Genomic DNA, 19,348 nt, shown 5'->3' with positions numbered 1-19,348 from the left:
GAGTAACTAATGCCACTCTATAGTAAGAGGATGTTTAAATAGTACTGAACCAGGGCCCCATACTTTGAGGTACTGCATGGCTCTCAGGGACATGCTGAGCAGCTTGAACTAATATGACATTTGGTTTTGCATGTGCAGGCCCTTACAGTGCTGTTCCTTTTGAGTTAATTAATGTATGCATGTAATTACCAAAGAGGATTCATTTTGATTAGTGTTTTATTATTAATCATAATAAATAAAATGCCACAGGAATCAAGTGATTATTAGCCACTTAAGTGCTGACAGGAAATAATTCATCTGAAAATAAGCTTTCTCTCTTTAAACTTAGATACTTCTCTTGGTAAATTATTATTGCTTGTAGCAATAAACAGGAGAATTCTGGAAGTGTGTCTTGTGAGTGAGTGGTCTGTGCTCTTTATCAAGTTGCTTCCCTTTCCTTCTCCTCCCTTAGAAAACTAAAATCAGCCCTGATCTCAAGCAGGAGTCTGTTGCCTGTTATCTGCAGAATGCACTTACTTTGATTCAGCTGGTTTAATCCTCCTGCCCCTTGAGGCATTTGGTTTATTTTGCTTAACAAAGGTGGGGGGGAAGGCTATTGTGCTCGTTCATCTGTTCTGCTGAAAGCCCAGTAATTAAATCAGACATGACAAGATTAGATCAGCAGGATGGAAACTCTGAGTCAATTTTCCATCTCCCCCAGCCCTCCACCTTCCAGTTTCTCAGAAAAAGCAAATTCAAGTCTACCATTAATTGGTGCTTTAGTTGGCATGACTCTGCCCTCCCCTGTTTTTTTCATTGTCATTGTGTGATATTACTTTACTAGCCTTTGACAGAGTGCTGTCATTGAGGAGGTACAACAGTGAGTGACTGCAGTATCGGGAGAAAAAATGAAATGATCCTGGCTTGCTGACAAACAATACTTTTTTTAGAAATTTTGTTGCACTAGGACTATATAATATGACTCCAGTGGGGTAATTTTCCTCCTCTTTTTATTGCTAGTCACAAAGAGCTCTGCTTGATTCTTCATCTGCAAGTTCTCTTTTGTATTTTATGTTTGTTTCTATTTTTAAACTACACATTTAAAAATTAAGAAAATACATTTAAATCAGAAAAGACATCTCCTCTACACATTGCAACAGCATGCCAGGTAAAATGATGTCAAAATTTTTAGTTAGCGATGGTTAAAACTCAAAGGTTCAGCATTTGACTTCTGTTTGATAAATTCCCAGAGGAATTAACTAGAGAAACAGAAAGCTATAGGCTTACCCAAAGTCACATAGCAATTCAAAGGCCAAGATTGTAATCCAGGAGCCCAGATTCCTCATCTTAGGCTTTAATACAGTGATTTTCAACCTGTGTTCTGTGGACCTCTGGGGGTCTGCAGACTATGCCTAAGATTTCCCAAGGGGTTTGCACCTCCATTTGAATTTTTTAGGGATCTTCAAATGAAAAAAGGTTGAAAACTGCTGCTCTAATGGTAGGCCTGAAACAAACTGTACGTGGGAGTGCAGATATTGACTACAGGCAGCTGAGAGGCAGTCTGCTCACCATCATCATAGACTGGTGCCATCATAGAATATCAGGGTTGGAAGGGACCTCAGGAGATCATCTTGTCCAACCCCCTGCTCAAAGCAGGACTAATCCTCAATTTTTGCCCCAGATCCCTAAATGGCCCCCTAAAGGATTGAACTCACAACCCTGCGTTTAGCAGGCCAATGCTCAAACCACTGAGCTATCCCTCCCCCTGACTGAGGTGGGAAGACAAGATTGTATAGTTCTTTGACTGGCTCTGCATATTCTCACTCATGGGTAATGCACTGGTTGGCTCGTTAAGTGTGACTATGTGGAGCCATCTCAGAGAACTCCAGTGACAAGGTAAGTAACCTTCGTTTTCCTTTACCTTTAGAGTAACCAGTCTGAAGGCTGAATCTGAGCGAAAAACTCAGCCTTAAGGTGCCAAAGTGCATTTTAGACAATGAATACACTCTTAGAGCCTTAAATTTCCTCCTGGCCTGCAGGGGATTTCCTGCCCAAAAGACTTCCATAGGGTAACAGTGAGCTCCTATAAAAAAGATATTCCCTCCCAACAAGTCCAGAGTCATATTAGTGAAATCAGTGGAAAACCTCTCATTAACTTCCCTGGGACCAAGATTTCATCCAGGACTTTGTATATGGTAGATTTGAGGCCTTTATGATACCAGCTCAGTCAAATACAGTGGTGGGCAACCTGCAGCCCATGGGCTGCACGTAGCCCATCAGGGTAATCCGCTGGCAGACCGCGAGACCGTGTTTACATTGACCGTCTGCAGGCATGGCCCCCCGCAGCTCCCATTGGCTGGGAACGGTGAACCACGACCACTGGGAGCTATGGGCGGCTGTACCTGTGGATGGTCAATGTAAACAAACTGTCTCGCGGACCGCCAGCGGATTACCCTGACAGGCCACGGGCAGCCCGCGAGTTGCAGGTTGCCCCATCACTGGTCAAATATGATTAGGATAGGATTGCTGTCTATAAATACATCAGGGGGATAATCACCAGGAAAAAAGAAGAGCTATTTAAGCTAAAGTACAATATTGGCACAAGAATAAATGGACATATACTGGCCGTGAATACATTCAGGCTGGAAATTAAAGTTTCTGACCATCAGAGCAGTTGAGGTTCTGGAACAGCCTCCCCGTGGTGGTAGTTTGGACAAACAACCTAACTAGTTTTAAGATGAAGCTTGTTATGAAAGGGTTGCCTATGATAGCTGGGGACAGGACTCAATGAGCGCAGGAGGTTCCTTCTAGTCCTTTGTTCCTAAAGACAAAGTAAGTAAGTGTCTATTTGTCTCACTGCCATAACAATAACTTCCATTGACAAAGTCCTGCTCTTCCTGGTGAATGAAACTGCAAACTCCAGTGTCAGTCAGAAATCTTCCTTCTGGCAGTGGAAGAAAGATTCCACAGATCAAAGCCTCCTTCCATTGACAAGCAGCCCATGTTCTTTGCAGCTTTGCTAAGCTGTTTCTGTTGTTTAGACCAAATGTAACATGAAACAAGCCACTATTCTTTTGCATAGTCTGAATTCTGAAATCTTTATATATAAAATTGGTTAGCCAGTAACAATAAAATAGTGAGATGGGAATAGTCCAGTTTGATTGGCTTTATTGAAACAGCACACAAAGATAGATAAAGATATTTGCATATGACACCTGGTCTTTGTGGAAACCAGAGCTTGCCGCTGATGACACGAGCAGTTCCAAGATCAATTCCCCAAAACAAGACTACCTAGATTAGCTCTTTATCACTTATAACTTCCCCCTTTTTATGTGTGACTCATAGCCCCTTTGTTTGATACATGCTACAAATGTATAGGTACATATTGCAAAATCCAAACTTTCCATACTAATACGGTTATTACATCTTACAGTTAAAACACTGGGTCAGACAAATAGGATATTATGCTAAATGTTAAGCAACTAATCTTCCCACTCTCAATAAACTACATTTGCTACTCTTGGTTACACATCTTAACATTATTATTACAAATTATTCTTAAAGCTTGCTCCAGTTTTGGTTCACGTGACAGTAGGCCCTTTGGTCTAATGGTCAACAAGAATGTCTGACATAGCATCACTGAGTATAAGAATGTTTGATAAACTTTGTGATGTTCCCCTTTAAAAAGTTTAAGACTGTCATGATAAAGTTTTCTGTTCTTATGATAAACAGAGCCTGACAGAATCTTCTGCTTTGGGTTGTGTAAGATCAAAAATGTTAGAATGAACTCAGTGTCACAGCAGTTGCAAAGTGTAATTCACTAGCAGTCTCCAGTGATCAAAGTGGTTTATTATTAAATTTATTTATATCTAAAGTGGAAATAGGTGTCATAATGAAGCAATGTGACAACAGGCATCTTGGTCATCATCAGATAATTACATTCCTGCAGGGTTACAAAGCACTCAGAAGAAACATTTGGTTCTTAGCAGGTAGCTAGATGTTTTTCATCTTAGCTTTTTAAGTGTTGTTAGATCTTGGTACATCTGCTCTTCAAACAACTAGCTGTGTGTTAACACCAATAAGCCCACTTCTTGGAATGGCCCAAAAATTTTTTAACACATTCACACAACAAAAAGTACATTTGGATAATGCATTAGGAGATAGAGTTATGGAAAATAATTATCATTTTTATTATGGTAGCACATACAGGCCTCACTATTTTAAACAAAGGATTTTTATTTTAGCATTTATCACAGGTGCCAGCTTCCTCCTTTCCCCGGGGGTTCTCAGCCCCAGGCCCCGCCCCCACTCCACCCCTTCCCCCAAAGCCCCAGCTCCACCCCACCTCTTCCCACCCAGTTCCACCCTCTCCCCCGAGAGAGCCCTGTCCCCGCTCCTCCCCCTCCACCCAGTGCCTCCTGCACGCTGCAGAACAGCTGATCACAGTGGGCAGGAGACACTGGGAGGGAGGGGGAGAAGTTATTCAGCAGGAGGCACTGCAGGAGCTGGCTGCTGGTAGGTGCTAAGCACCCACTAATTTTTTTCCGTGGGTGCTCCAGGGCTGGAGTGCTCATGGAATTGGTGCCTCTGGCATTTATGACATAGTTACTAGTGGTAGGTGTGCTGCTGATTGCTACATTGTACGCTGTCAGTGCCTTGCTCTCAGTCTGCAAGATGTCTGACCACTATTTCCTGGGACTGTGACCCTCCTATGCATATGTATTAGTTTATTAATATACTCAGCACACCAACTGAGGTCAGGGCCCTATCTTGCTAGGCGTAGTACAAACACAAGAAGAAAGTCCCTGCCCCAATTAGCTGCAGTCTAAGGTCACAATTTTGTAATTCACTGCTTGTGGTTACAGTTAATTGTGGGATAAGGATCCAAATAGATAGCCCTGACAAAGGTTGGGAGAAACAATGTATTTTCCCTATTTTACAGCTATGGGAAACTGAGGCACTGAGTGATAAGTAACTTGCCCACGGTGATGCATTAAGACAGTGGCAGTACCAGCGACTGACTTGAGATTTCTTGAATCCCTGCCCAGTGCCTTAATCATAGACCATCCTTCCTTTTAAAGTAAAGATCTTCACAAGTTATTCTGGACGTTTGATCTTCTTAGCTGTGAATTTCCCATGTTTTTGCAGATCTGTGTCACACAATATAAGCTGTCTGAAATGCTGTTTTTTCTCTCCTCTCTTTGTCTTTATATTTCATTTGAAACATTTCTTTACTGTACTGAATTTAAGGATGACTCTTTGGTGCAATAATTTCTAAACTTTTGAAAAGTAAGATAAGAGAAAGGAAACCAATTCTGTGTCTTGTTTGTTTTGAGACACCACCCCCACCCCGCCCCAGTTCACAATTGCTTCCATTTTTTTATTGCTTTTATCACAGGTTATTTTTGAGAACTTCCATAGATCCTTATTAAATTTCTGTAAACCCCAATCAGTTTAATCTTTTGGGAATTTTAAAGGACTTTTCAGAAAATGTGCACCCAAGATTGGCAGGCCTTTGCAGTGTTGCCATGTCTTGTGATTTTATCATAAGTGTATGAAATTAGGCATGCTTCTTACAGCCCCAGTTCTCACAATCATAAGACTAGATGAGACTCTGAGGTTAGATTTTTTTTTTTTTAAGGAAGTTTCTAGCCACTGTGTTTGGAGAGAAAAACGTGTAGATGTGTGTTGCCCAAGTGCCCAAAAAACAGAAGACAAAGAAAAAGAACTTTATATTTTTTAAATCACATCCATTTTTAAACCCGACTAATGATTTTTAGATTCTTTAGATTGCCAACACTGCCTTTGTTAACATTTTTTGAACCTTAAAAAGTTTTGGTTGATTCCTATTTTTTTCCAAAGCCATTTGCCCATCCCTACACAAGAAGTCTTTATCCCTATGATAACAATAATGTGAAAGACATCAGGACAAATTTAGAGTTGGAGTAACTGGGTGCAACTCCATTAAAGTCAATGCAGTTAAGGGGCCAATGACATTACTTCTTTGTCACAAGAATACCTTAAAAATAGATGAGTGTAATTTCTTGTTCACTGTTGAAGCTCATCATGAGAATGGAAGGGAGATTTACTTACACTGTCTTGTGATTTAGTTTTTAGTTTATTTTTGTCGATAGCTTCGTGTTCACATTCAGTGAATTAAGCACGTTCCAGACTTTAAGCACATACATAAATACCTAGCTGAAGAGGTATCTAAGTGCTGAGAAAAGTGAGGATACAGGTTCTGGTACACATTGCACAGTGGTCCCTCGGTGGAGAGCTCATGGCAGAATTGGGACTGTAGTGCTCAGAATGACCTGTGTCTGAAAACGAAAATGTTTCTGTTGATACAACATGATAATACAGACCCCAAAACATAACCCAGAGTCTAGACTTTAGTCTAAGTCTACTTTAGTCTAAAGTAGACCCACTGTATCAGACTCCCAGCCAAACTCCCATTGACTTCAATGGGAGCAGGAGCGAGCCTTGTAAGAAGTCATTTTAAACCTAAAAAAAGGCACTGTCCTTCCCCTGCAAAATAAACCAAAACAACAAAAACAAAGCCCTGAAACAAAGCAAATCGTTTGTGGAATTCAACGCTCTACCATAGTTCTTGAGCTTTACAGACAGCATGCCTTGTCTCAGTGTTGCATTTTCTTTTTCTTTTGTCTACTGTCCTGAATATAAGAGTGAAATGGGGACTTTCTTATATGTAATGGGCAGTTGCAGAGAGCCAGAATTTTTGGATTCTAGTGAACAGAGGCATTAGTGCTGGAGATCTGGGATTAGATCCAGTATGCTGGGTAAAAGGGCCAGAGTGACACAAAGAGCACCTAAGACCTCTATATGCAGCCTGGCAGGCACTGCCTGACACAGGCAGTGCAGAAGTCAGCCATAAAGCTCCTTCCTAAGGACCTCTTTGCAAGCCGGGGTGTAGGGGACTTGCTAAAGCAGGGATGGTGATGGGAGGGGCATGTAAAGGGCCACAGCATGCAACTCTGCAGAGATCCCAGGCACAGCGCACCTATAGGGCAAGAGGTTGCCATAACTTAGACAGACGCTCAGGGTGTCAACATGTCGATGGCTAAGAAGTGTACCATGGAATAGTGGAAGTACAATACATTTGCAACATTGTAAAATTGGAATGAAAACCACAGCTTTACCCTTTGTGTGTGTTGTGTGTGTGTGTGTGTATGTGTAACGTGGACGTTATCTGTTTTACATCTCTTTGTGGATTTGGGGTTGGGGACATGAGCAAAAGAAGCATTAAAAGTTAAGTATTGTAAACACGCAAAGGAGCAATATAAATTTGTATTAGTGTATGTGCCTCTGAGAAATAATATCAAATAATACCTAAAGGCCATGGTCCCACTAAGCCAATAAGATCCTACATCTTTGGAAAACAAATCTGCAAATAGTGCAGAAGAAGATGACTCTATCGTGTCCTGTGACCTAAATTCTCTCAGGTGCCAGCATTAATTTAATTCATAATGAAGTGAATCAATGAGCCAGGCTTCAGAGGGAAATATCTATTGAAAGATCTGCAATGAAGATCTTTGTTATGCAATAGGTAAACCTGGCATCCGTGACCTGAAGAATAAATTATGTGGCACCTCAAGACTAAAACACATGTCAGTTGCAGCAGAATATCAGTAACTAGTTATTTTAAACCCGATCGCCAAGTTCTTTGGGAAAATTCAGAAACTCTGAGATATTAGCCAATCAGTGTATGTGAGATAGTTTGGCCAGATCTTTGGCCCTGTCTCCAGCTACTTTGAGGCATCACCCTCTCCTGCCCTCTCTCTCCCCGCTTGCATGCTTTTTTTGTGGCGGGAGTGTGGACCAGTGGTATTCAGCTGGAATTTCCAGCTGGAAAGCGGCCCTAAAAAGGCAACTGAGAATGGTCCTAACAGAGGAAAATTCTTTTGTGACACAGAGCTGAATACCACTGGTCCACACTCCCGCCACAAAAAAAGCATGCAAGCGGGGAGAGAGAGGGCAGGAGAGGGTGATGTCTCATGGTGTTTTGGATCTTATGGCTGTTCTTAGCTATGTTGAGAGCTGTTTAGACTAACAGCTAATGAGATTAGAAACAGAACAGTGACTGGTTTCAGAGTAGCAGCCGTGTAGGTCTGTTTTCGCAAAAAGAAAAGGAGTACTAGTGGCACCTTAGAGACTAGCAAATTTAGCTGTAGCTCACGAAAGCTTATGCTCAAATAAATTTGTTAGTCTCTAAGGTGCCACAAGTACTCCTTTTCTTTTTGAGAAAAGTGACTGAGAGCTATTTTTCCCTACAGTTCATTTCAGCTATGTTGAGTGTAATCCAGTACCACTGAAGATCTGGCCCATTATGACTATTTGTTTTCTTTTGATGTGATTGTCCTGATTCCCCCTGGCCTTTCACCTCACAGGGTCACTTCAATCTGTGCAGAGTGGGAGTGCAACACTTCCAAATCAGAATGGTAGCACCTTACAGTCACTTTGCACAGCTATAAAAGGACTATACAGGTGCAAGTCAGTGGAGAATCTGAACCTTTTTATTCTGCAATAAGATTTCGGAAAGCAGCTGTGTCTTGTGCTTAAAGTTCACCACGACTGCATCACAATGGGGAATCTTACTCACAATGCTGATGATAGCACAGAGATGATCAGGCTGATGTTTGCAGGTTCAGTTAGTTGCAAAAGAATTTTCCTGTGAAAGATCACCACCTCACATGCATCATTAAAGGTCCATCAGCACATTACACCCAGTCATTTTTTAATGATGCCAGATCAGGACCTTCCACCGTTCTGATGGATGAAAGTGATGATACCAGCCATGACAAGGGGTGCATCATGATCATATGCTTTGACCAGGAGGCATGACTTGTGAAAAATGATTTTCTAAATGGGTTTGTGAGTAACACTGCAAGTGCTGGAAGCCTTTGTGCATCACTGAGTTCACTTGTCATTGACTCAAACATTTCATTGACAAATGTGATTGCACTTTCCTTTGACTCAGCAAATGTGATGATTGACAGAGTAATACAAACGCTGGCCTCTGTGACTATAGCCATTGATCAACGTCACATGTCTTATGCCACTTGATAACTTGTCTACTTCCAAAACGTCTCCCTAAATTGAGGGAGACACGTTGGTTCACTCTAAAGTTAGTGTAAAAATGTTAGTGAAGTTGACTTATCCTTCATCTGTGATGGTAGAATCTGGGGTACCAGGTGGCACAGGGTAATGGGATATAGAGCCTTTCATCTCTGGGTTACTGGGTTAAGTCTAGCTTTATTTGTAGTGACCAAAAGTTAGTTACTACCTAAGGCCTGTATGGTGCTCTTTGTAATAAAGAGTCTGCTGCTTTCAGCCTCATTTCTAGTCCCAAGGGGCAAATATCCAGTTCACAGAAACCGCGACCAAAATTGGCAATAATGGCATGCTTGTCGGCATTCTCAGCAATGAGAGAGAGAGAGAGAGAGGACTGAATGTGCCTTGAGATGGAATCATCCTCTCACTTGTAGAGGTTGTCCTACCAGATCAAAGTTGAGAAACATTGGCATCACATTGAAGGACAGCTTGTTATTGAAGTTAGTGGGAATTGAAGGCACTCAGGTGGTTGGCACCTCTCAGGATCGGGCCTTTAGTGAGGAAGCGCTCACTGAACTTTCAGAAAACAAACCTACAAAGATTACATTGGATGGGGAAAACAGTGTGGAAAGCAGAGGCTTATAATTACTAATAAAATTACAGCTCTCCTGTACCAGATGTAGTTGATGTTTATTCATCTACATCTGGATATACTGATGACCTTCTGTTCCTGCAATGATAAATCCTTATGAACTTCCAATAAAGTCTGATGAAAGTGGAATGTCAGGTTGATTCCATTCATCTCTCTGAATTTTAACAGCTCCTGTCCTTTAGAAGGAGCCCATTTTAGCAAAAAGAGGTCAAAATGCATTATGTTACACTGCTATCGGACTCTGGAATTGCACCGGACTATTCCAGAGAACTGTTTTCAAAACTAAATTATGCCCGTCATTCATTCTCTCTAAAATCTGAATTGCTTGCAATGTCACACGCACCGCTACTGTGCTAACTTTTCCATTTTTAAAATCTAAACTCATCTTTAGAGGTATAGATATTCTCAGCAGGTTTTATTTTAGACTTGCAACCATTCATTACTTGGCCTAAAGAAGTAGGGCTGTTTTTATCTTGAAAATGGAAATCTAATATAGACACTTCTGGGGGGAGAGGGTGACAGTGGGGAGTAATATAAGCTTGAATGGCTGCCTTTGCTGTAATCCAACAATAATTCATTCATCTTCTGACTTTGGGAATTAAGTTCTCTGGTGCATTGACAAGGTGGTTGTTGGTCTTGTTTTATAAAATTTAATTTGAATTTTTTGCTGTTTCATACCCGGACAGTTAATCAGACCACTGCCACCTCACTTTAAATCAGCTAGCATGTCACATGCCTCATTTCAGGCTGCATTCTCTTACCCTTTCTCTCACTGACTAGTGCCTCTCTCTGAGGTGGGTTCCAGTGAAATTCCTGCAGAATAAGTTACTACTTCATGTGAGTAATGGAAGCAGTGTTTTATAGTACATGTGTATATTCCTATTTTCCCAGTATGAAAGAAAAGAAGGAAAAAACTTGATGAGTTGAGCATAATTGTATGGATACTCTCAATCCATTACTTTGTGGCACAGAGCAGTTTCCCATTCACACATCCATCTTCACTGAAACAGGAGGCTATTCTTACATTTTATTCACATAATCATTTTGATATAAAATCTGTTTTGCTGCAGATGAGGGCCCTGGAGGTTTTTGGTCTGTTGTAATACATAAAGGCGGCCTGACATTGCCGCATTAGTTCTCCAGTGCTGTTGCCTAGCAGAGCTAAAAGCACTGAGGTCTTTTGCGTTCTGCTATTGCCATTCTCCATTTCAATGGAAGCTGAATGTAAAAGGGAAATTGCTGGTGCTGGAGAATGAATTTCAATCATGCTAAGAAAGAAGAGACAGAAGGGAGCTGGCTAAGAAAGTGTTGGTAAATGTCACTGCAAGGGAGAAGCTAACAGGCTGACTGCTCTAAGCCCCTAACTGCATGTTATCAACATATGGATCTACCATTCTTAAAAGGGCACCAATCTGTATACTCTGAATGCAAGAGCTGTGTTACATTTATACATACTGGTACTTTGGCACCCTCACATGATCATAAGAACATAAGAACTTCCATAGTGGGTCAAACCAAGGGTCCATCTAGCCCTGTGCCCTGTCTCCAACAGAGGCCAATACCAGAGCTTCAGGGGGAGTGTACAGAAGAGGGCAGCTGGAGTGATCCATTCCTGTCTTCCCCCCCCGGCTGCTGGCAGTCAAAGGTTTAGGATGCTCCGAGCATGGGGTTGCACCCTGACTACCTTGACTAATAGCCACAGAGAGAGCTACCTTCCATGAACTTATCTAGTACTTTTTTGAACCTAGTTCAACATCACAACATCCCATGACAAGGAGTTCCACATTGTGTGAAAAAAGTACTTTCTCTTGTTTGTATTAAATGTGCGGCCTGTTAATTTCTTTTGGTGACCCTCGGTTTGGGAAAGGGTAAATAACACTTCTCTGATCACTGTTTCCACACCATTCATGATTTTTTAGACCACTATCACATCCCACCTTAGCTGTCTCTTTTCTAAGCTAAACAGCCCTAATCTTTTTAGTCTTTCCTCATATGGAATCCATTCTATACCCTTGATCATCTTTGTTGCCCTTCTCTGAAACCTTTTCCAATTCCACTATATCGTTTTAGAGATTTGGGAGACCAGAACTGGACAAGGTGTGGGCACACCATAGATTTATATAATGGCATTATGATATTTTCTGTCTTATTTTCTGTCCCTTTCCTATTTCTGTCCCCTTCTGTCCCCTTCCTATTAGTTCCTAACACCCTGTTAGCCTTTTTGACAACTGCTGCTCCACACTGAACTGAAGTTTTCAGAGAACTATCTATGGTGGTCTCTTTCAGCTAATTTAGAACCCATCATTGTATATATGTAGTTAGGATTATTTTTTCCAAGCTGCTTTACTTTGCACTCTTCAATGTTGAATTTTATTTGTCATATTCATGTTTTACTTGGGATTTTCAGTGTTTTGTTCTTGATTCTTACTCAGGTAAAAACTCCCATGAAAATGTAAATCAATCAGTATTTCATATGAAGTTCATGGGAGTTTTGCCTGAGTAAGGGCAGAATAAAAACTGAGCAGAAAGCCATGTAGTGAGTAATTATGGAACAACCCACCAGGACAACTTTGTTCAAATCACCTGACAGTGATTGGCTTATGTCCTGCAGCATAAAAGTTTATTTCCCTATTAATAATAATAATAATTAATTAATAATAATTAATAAACACACACGCCACACACACAACTCACAAAACAATTTCTTTTCTCTAATCCTTGTTTCAATCCTACTAAACTCTCAGTCTCTGACATCTTGAGGAAACGTGGTATAACATATTTTGTAAAAATAGTAAAATTATTTACTATGAGACTGCACTGCAACACTCGGTCTAAGGGTCATCTTTACTGAGAAGTGGGAGAGAGACTCTCCCCTGTGCAAATTAGGAAGTGCACAGATCAATTCAGGGTGAGCAAGACTAAGGGAGAAAGGGGAGGCTGTTTTATTTCATTTAGTTAAATTTAAAACTCTGCATCGGAGAATCTTCATCCAGAGCTCTGAATATCCTGGCAATAAAATGAAAAATACAATAAAAAAAGTTCTAGGGTCAATCAAAGTGCCAGTAGCATTTAGGCATGCAGTTGTTTTCATGTGAGTGTTGATGTGGATTGCTTGTGGGTTAATATAGAGCTGTACCCCAAAATATGTTTTATGTATACATTTTCTGGGGCGGTGTTTTGGAGTGTCGGTGGGAGCAGACAGTTCCAGCACACTGCTCAACAGACACAAGACATTAAAGTTGAAAGAATCAATGGTCAAACAATGGAGCAAGCATCATATGAGCATCATCTTAGTTGGTCTAGCTGGCTGAGTGGGAGAAACCAGTCTGAGGCAAAAGACCTTCCTAGGGCCTATAGCAAGGGCCTTTCAGCAACATGGAAATTAGGGTAAGGCTCACACAGGGAGGGTGGAACTTTGAGAAACAGGAGTTTCTGGGGAAAGGAAAAGGGAGAGGGCAGAGGGAGACTGACACTCTGGAAGGCAAACTAAGACAAGGCTTGGTCCCAAGAGCTCCCAGACTTGTTAGCAGAATGTAGGTCGGATCTATTCTGTTCCTGGAACTCAAGAAGGAAGCCCACCTAACTTAGCTTGTAATTAAGATTAGATGAGTCTAGATAGATATGAAGGCTGCTTTTTACGCTAAAATTATCTTCTCTAGTGCTCTGTTCCAGTTGTTCAATAAACCTACATGTATTTCGACAGCTGTTCATCACCGTATGGGGATTCCACAAGGGTTCAGTCACCTACACAGTAATAAGTGGCAGGCATAGATGGGGTGTGGTACCCAGGTCCCAGTCTGTGAATGAGAGAACGGTATTCCTAACAGGCCTAGCACCTGAGGGCGTACACTCAAGAGAGACCAAAAGGGAAACAGGTGCAAGCAGCTCCACAACCATTACAGTTTTACGGAAGGAAAATGGAGTTGCATGCATAATTATCCATTTGGTTCACATAACTCAGGCACTTTTAAAAATGTAGACCTAAGACTAATGAGCATCCATTTCTTGTACAGCCCCTTCCACAATAATAAAATAACTCAAATGTCTGTTGAAATCATAGAAAGTACCCAAACAGGAACTAATCAATCTGCCTAAACGTGGTACACAGTAATGCCAGACAGGAGTTACTTTCACTGAAGACCAGCTGATACAACCAATCTAGTTATCCCACACAGGTGCTGCTTCTGTTATAAAGGTATTGGCCACCATGCCCAGCCCTCTCACCTCCCCCCACTACTGATTTCCCCAAATCATTACAATGTTTTAAACCTGTCTTCTTTTTAAAATACACTCATTCTCCATCCTCCATAGGGACAGAAAAACATGGAAAAAGAAGAGGGACAAGGACTGGAAGAGGGAAAAAATGATCTCATAAAATATCCCCAAGTGTATTTAACCAAAATCCTGTTCCAGTTATAGTCAATTTAAATTCTCAAGGAGTCTCATAAGCACCTCAAATGGCAAGAAGTCAGACTATGCTGCATTACCAGTAACTTTAGCTATTAAACATACAGAGCACCAACTACACTAATACTCAGCCCGTGCTGACAAGTGGAATGGCAATGTTAGATATGTAACGACCATCCCTCTTCGAATGCTGGTCCCTATGTATATTACACTGCGGGTACACATATGCTTCATGAGCCTAAAGCTGGAGAATTTTGAAAACAGCGTCCATTGGTCCACACATGCGCCCTTGCTCACCCCCTGACTCCAACCAAGGAGATAAAGGGAAGGGCGGACCGACCTCTTCTCCAGTTCCTTCTCACCACTGCATCATCTGGGTCGGAAACTGGCTTTATTCCTTTATCTGTGGCTAGAGAGAGAGAGAGAGAGAGTTTTAGAAGTTTTTGGGAATTTAAAGTTTTATCTAATAGTTTTTATCTTTTAGTTGGTTAGTTGGAAGCCCCCCCACACACACACCCCATTTTGAGTACTGGACTACACCCAGGACTCTGGGCTTCACAATTTGCCCTTCCTATCCATGCCCCTTCTCAGTCAGTGACAACCACCAATATTGCTTCAGGGAAGCCCACATCACGGCAAGGCGCAGTATCTGCATTCCCTTCCCCAGTCATACCTAGGAAGGGTGGGAACTTCACCTTAGGAAGCACCATGAGGCCACAATTGGACCTAGACTGGGGGACCTCCTGTACATTGGCCCGACTTTTGATAAATGCAAAGTAATACACATTGGAAAACATAATCCCAACTATACATATAAAATGATGAGGTCTAAATTAGCTGTTATCATTCAAGAAAGAGATCTTGGAATCATTGTGGATAGTTCTCTGAAAACATCCACTTATTGTGCAGCGGCAGTCAAAAAGGCCAACAGAAGGCCAACCTCAAGTTGCAGTGGGGGAGGTTTAGATTGGATATTAGGAAAAACTTTTTCACTAAGAGGGTGGTGAAACACTGGAATGCGTTACCTAGGGAGGTGGTAGAATCTCCTTCCTTAGAGGTTTTTAAGGTCAGGCTTGACAAAGCCCTGGCTGGGATGATTTAACTGGGAATTGGTCCTGCTTTGAGCAGGGGGTTGGACTAGATGACCTTCTGGGGTCCCTTCCAACCCTGATATTCTATGATTCTATGATTCTAAGGTTGGGCATCATTAAGAAAGGGATAGATAATAAGACAGAAAATAACACTGCCTCTATATAAATCCATGGTATGCCCACATCTTGAATATTGCGTGCAGATGTGCTCATCCCATCTCAAAAAAGATATATTGGAATTGGAAAAAGTTCAGAAAGGGGCAACAAAAATGAGGAGAGATTAATAAGACTGGGACTTTTGATAAATGCAAAGTAATACACATTGGAAAACATAATCCCAACTATACATATAAAATGATGAGGTCTAAATTAGCTGTTATCATTCAAGAAAGAGATCTTGGAATCATTGTGGATAGTTCTCTGAAAACATCCACTTATTGTGCAGCGGCAGTCAAAAAGGCCAACAGAAGGTTGGGCATCATTAAGAAAGGGATAGATAATAAGACAGAAAATAACACTGCCTCTATATAAATCCATGGTATGCCCACATCTTGAATATTGCGTGCAGATGTGCTCATCCCATCTCAAAAAAGATATATTGGAATTGGAAAAAGTTCAGAAAGGGGCAACAAAAATGAGGAGAGATTAATAAGACTGGGATTTTTCAGCTTGGAAAAGAGACGACTAAGGGGGGATATGATAGAGGTCTATAAAATCATGACTGGTGTGGAGAAACTAAATAAGGAAGTGTTATTTACTCTGTCTCATAACACAACAACTAGGGGTCACCAAATGAAATTAATAGACAGTAGGTTTAAAACAAACAAAAGGAAGTATTTCTTCACACTATGTCCAGTCAACCTGTGGAATTCTTTGCCTGAGGATGTTGTGAAAGCCATAACTATAACAGGTTCAAAAAAGAACTAGATAATTTCATTGCGGATAGGTCCATCAATTGCTATTAGCCAGGATGGGCAGGGATGGTGTCCCTAGCCTCTGTTCGCCAGAAGCTGGGAATGGGCAACAGGGGATGGGTCACTTGATGATTACCTGTTCTATTCATTCTCCCTAGGGTACCTGGCATTGGCCACTGTTGGAAGACAGGACACTGGGCTAGATGGACCTTTCGTCTGACCCAGAAAGGCCATTCTTATGACTTAACAAAGAGTGCACCTTCTGCCACAAGGTTCATCTCAGGCGTGAGGGAGTCTATCCCCACAGATCCCTTGGCAGCATCTTATTGGGAAAGCAGGGAATGGTAGTGGAAGGACCACATAGTTCAAGTGGTCTATCCATGGAAGAAGTAGAGTGTTGTCCTGCAAGTGATGATTCAGGGCTCCTCTGGAGCAGTGCATACTGCACTTTCTGTTTGTTAGGGAGGACCGGGGGAGGGGTACTCCATAGAGTGAAAATATTGTCCAACCATATCAAATAAATGAATCCCAGCTGTAATCTTCAGTTTCAATTACTGTATTTTTCTGTTATAAAAACAAAAAGGAAAAGATAGACATAGCTAGATGGATGCAATTATGTATATAAGTTTTAAAGCAGCCAAGTTATACATGCAGTAATGTATGCATGCACATGAGCAAGGCCGGGCAGGTATATGACTGGCCATTTGCAATTGCATATACACCATGGCCCTGATGTCCCATAACATAAATTGGATTACTGACATGCTTAACGTTAAGCATGTACTTAGTTTCTCTGTTGGATTGGGGCCATGTACACGAACACATACATATGGAAACAAGCAGGGAGAACTGGAGGTCCTGGTGATGTCAAGGAATTATGACGTGATTGGAATAACATAGACTTGGTGGGATAACTCACATGACTGGAGTACTGTCATGGATGGTTATAAACTGTTCAGGAAGGACAGGCAGGGCAGAAAAGGTGGGGGAGTAGCACTGTATGTAAGGGAGCAGTATGACTGCTCAGAGCTCCGGTACGAAACTGCAGAAAAACCTGAGTGTCTCTGAATTAAGTTTAGAAGTGTGAGCAACAAGAGTGATGTAGTGGTGGGAGTCTGCTATAGACCACCGGACCAGGGGGATGAGGTGGATGAGGCTTTCTTTCGGCAGCTCGCGGAAGCTACTAGATCGCATGCCCTGGTTCTCATGGGTGACTTTAATTTTCCTGATATCTGCTGGGAGAGCAATACAGCGGTGCATAGACAATCCAGGAAGTTTTTGGAAAGCGTAGGGTACAATTTCCTGGTGCAAGTGCAAGAGGAGCCAACTAGGGGGGGCGCTTTTCTTGACCTGCTGCTCACAAACCGGGAAGAATTAGTGGAGGAAGCAAAAGTGGATGGGAATCTGGGAAGCAGTGACCATGAGTTGGTTGAGTTCAGGATCCTGACACAGGGAAGAAAGGTAAACAGCAGGATACGGACCCTGGACTTCAGGAAAGCAGACTTCGACTCCCTCAGGGAACGGATGGGTAGGATCCCCTGGGGGACTAACATGAAGGGGAGAGGAGTCCAGGAGAGCTGGCTGTATTTCAAGGAATCCCTGTTGAGGTTACAGGGACAAACCATCCCGATGTGTTGAAAGAATAGTAAATATGGCAGGCGACCAGCTTGGCTTAACGGTGAAATCCTAGTGGATCTTAAGCATAAAAAAGAAGCTTACAAGAAGTGGAAGGTTGGACATATTACCAAGGCAGAGTATAAAAATATTGCTCGGGCATGTAGGAATGAAATTAGGAGGGCCAAATCGCACCTGGAGCTGCAGCTAGCGAGAGATGTTAAGAGTAACAAGAAGAGTTTCTTCAGGTATGTTGGCAACAAGAAGAAAGCCAAGGAAAGTGTGGGCCCCTTAATGAATGAGGGAGGCAACCTAGTGACAGAGGATGTGGAAAAAGCTAACGTACTCAATGCTTTTTTTGCCTCTGTCTTCACGAACAAGGTCAGCTCCCAGACTGCTGCGCTGGGCATCACAACATGGGGAATAGATGGCCAGCCCTCTGTGGAGAAAGAGGTGGTTAGGGACTATTTAGAAAAGCTGGACGTGCACAAGTCCATCGGGCTGGACGAGTTGCATCCGAGAGTGCTAAAGGAACTGGCGGCTGTGATTGCAGAGCCATTGGCCATTATCTTTGAAAACTCGTGGCGAACGGGGGAAGTCCCAGATGACTGGAAAAAGGCTAATGTAGTGCCCATCTTTAAAAAAGGGAAGAAGGAGGATCCTGGGAACTACAGGCCAGTCAGCCTCACTTCAGTCCCCGGAAAACTCATGGAGCAGGTCCTCAAAGAATCAATCCTGAAGCACTTACATGAGAGGAAAGTGATCAGGAACTGTCAGCATGGATTCACCAAGGGAAGATCATGCCTGACTAATCTAATCGCCTTCTATGATGAGATTACTGGTTCTGTGGATGAAGGGAAAGCAGTGGATGTATTGTATCTTGACTTTAGCAAAGCTTTTGACACGGTCTCCCACAGTATTCTTGTCAGCAAGTTAAAGAAGTATGGGCTGGATGAATGCACTATAAGGTGGGTAGAAAGTTGGCTAGATTGTCGGGCTCAACGGGTAGTGATCAATGGCTCCATGTCTAGTTGGCAGCCGGTATCAAGTGGAGTGCCCCAGGGGTCGGTCCTGGGGCCGGTTTTGTTCAAAATCTTCATAAATTATCTGGAGGATGGTGTGGATTGCACTCTCAGCAAATTTGCGGATGATACTAAACTGGGAGGAGTGGTAGATATGCTGGAGGGCAGGGATAGGATACAGAGGGACCTAGACAAATTGGAGGATTGGGCCAAAAGAAATCTGATGAGGTTCAATAAGGATAAGTGCAGGGTCCTGCACTTAGGACGGAAGAACCCAATGCACAGCTACAGACTAGGGACCGAATGGCTAGGCAGCAGTTCTGCGGAAAAGGACCTAGGGGTGACAGTGGACGAGAAGCTGGGTATGAGTCAGCAGTGTGCCCTTGTTGCCAAGAAGGCCAATGGCATTTTGGGATGTATAAGTAAGGGCATAGCGAGCAGATCGAGGGACTTGATCGTCCCCCTCTATTCGACATTGGTGAGGCCTCATCTGGAGTACTGTGTCCAGTTTTGGGCCCCACACTACAAGAAGGATATGGATAAATTGGAGAGAGTCCAGCGAAGGGCAACAAAAATGATTAGGGGTCTGGAACACAT

The 19,348-nt window shown here is 42.3% G+C and overlaps 1 protein-coding gene across 14 annotated transcripts in view; it reads left to right on the top strand.

The window, feature by feature from the left end:
* The window catches only part of CNTNAP2 (contactin associated protein 2), a 1,665,145-nt gene that overhangs the window by 1,486,732 nt on the left and 159,065 nt on the right, over positions 1 to 19,348 (top strand). The gene's annotated exons all lie outside the window — the stretch shown is intronic.

The sequence above is a fragment of the Lepidochelys kempii genome, chromosome 2 (genome assembly GCF_965140265.1).
Source record: "Lepidochelys kempii isolate rLepKem1 chromosome 2, rLepKem1.hap2, whole genome shotgun sequence".
NCBI classification, from domain to species: domain Eukaryota; kingdom Metazoa; phylum Chordata; order Testudines; family Cheloniidae; genus Lepidochelys; species Lepidochelys kempii.
The sequence above is the reverse complement of the archived record's forward strand: the minus strand, read 5'-3'. Positions and strand labels throughout refer to the sequence as shown.